Source organism: Triticum dicoccoides, chromosome 1B, assembly GCF_002162155.2.
Source record: "Triticum dicoccoides isolate Atlit2015 ecotype Zavitan chromosome 1B, WEW_v2.0, whole genome shotgun sequence".
Lineage (NCBI taxonomy): Eukaryota > Viridiplantae > Streptophyta > Magnoliopsida > Poales > Poaceae > Triticum > Triticum dicoccoides.
Window position 1 is genome coordinate 23502522 of NC_041381.1, and position 1751 is coordinate 23504272.

Genomic DNA, 1751 nt, shown 5'->3' on the forward strand with positions numbered 1-1751 from the left:
TTTTAGAAAAATTATAAACTTTCTGTTAGTACCATTAGTTTTAAAATTTGAAAACACTTTTTTTGTTTTTTTGTTTTCTTTGTTGCTTTATTTATTTTATTTTGTTTCTACTTACAACAATATACTTATCGTTGCTATTTCTATTTTGTTTCCAGTTTTTTGTTTTGTTTTTTGCATTATTTATTTTCTTTTGTTTTTTTGCTTTATTTTTTAATTCCTTTTGCTTTTAGGTCAGCAAAATTATAAACTTTCTGTTAGTGCCATTAGTTTTAGAAAAATTATAAACTTTCTGTTAGTGCCATTAGTTTTCAAATTTGAATAGTTAAAATTTGAATTCTTTGAAGGATTGGTCATGGGCGAGGGGCGAGGCGCATTGGTCCCGGTTCGTACGTGGAACCAGGACCAAAAGGTCCAGACGAACCGGGACCAATGGCCCACGTGGCTGCCCTCTTGAGAACATAGTTGGCAAGGAGCAAAACGGGATTAATGGTATTACGAGGGCCGAACCATAAGACATTAAAGCATTTCAAATGAACTCTGAAAAAGTTGAAAGTTGGCATGGTATCATAAATTCACCCACATAGCATGTGCATGTACAAAACGGACAATGGTATCATACTCGTCTGTTACAAAGTTGGCATGGTATCATCATAATAGTTGCCGGAGAAAGTCTTCACTTTTTCTTCGCTTGTGTCATTTGCTTATTGCACCGTAACCATGGATAATCTTCATCGTTTATTGGGATGCTGGGGTCAGCCTTGACTTTGAAGGGAGGAATTTCATGAAACTTTTCATAATCTTCAGACATGTCTGTCTTGCCCTCCACTCCCACGATGTCCCTTTTTCCTGAAAGAACTATGTGGCGCTTTGGCTCATCGTATGATGTATTCGCTTCCTTATCTTTTCTTTTTCTCGGTCTAGTAGACATGTCCTTCACATAAATAACCTGTGCCACATCATTGGCTAGGACGAACGGTTCGTTAGTGTACCCAAGATTTTTCAGATCCACTGTTGTCATTCCGTACTATGGGTCTACCTGTACCCCGCCTCCTGACAGATTGACCCATTTGCACTTAAACAAAGGGACCTTAAAATCATGTTCGTAGTCAAGTTCCCATATGTCCACTATGTAACCATAATATGTGTCCTTTCCCCTCTCGGTTGTTGCATCAAAGCGGACACGGCTGTTTTGGTTGGTGCTCTTTTGATCTTGGTCAATCGTGTAAAATGTATTCCCATTTATCTCGTATCCTTTGTAAATCAATACAGTCAAAGATGGTCCCCTGGACAACAAGTACAACTCATCACAAACAGTGTTGTCACCTCTGAGATGTGTTTCCAACCAACTGCTGAAAGTCCTGATGTGTTCACATGTAATCCAGTTGTCGCACTGCTCCGGGTGTTTGGAGCGCAGACTGTTCTTGTGTTCATTGACATACGGGGTCATCAAGGTAGAGTTCTGTAGAACTGTGTAGTGTGCCTGAGACCAAGAATATCCGTCCCTGCATATTATTGAGTCCCTTCCAAGCGTGCCTTTTCCAGTCAGTCTCCCCTCATACCGCGATTTAGGGAGACCTATCTTCTTAAGGCCAAGAATGAAGTCAACACAAAACCAGATAACATCCTCTGTTTGATGGCCCATGGAGATGCTTCCTTCTGGCCTAGCACGGTTACGGACATATTTATTTAGGACTCCCATGAACCTCTCAAAGGGGTACATGTTGTGTAGAAATACGGGGCCCATAATGAAA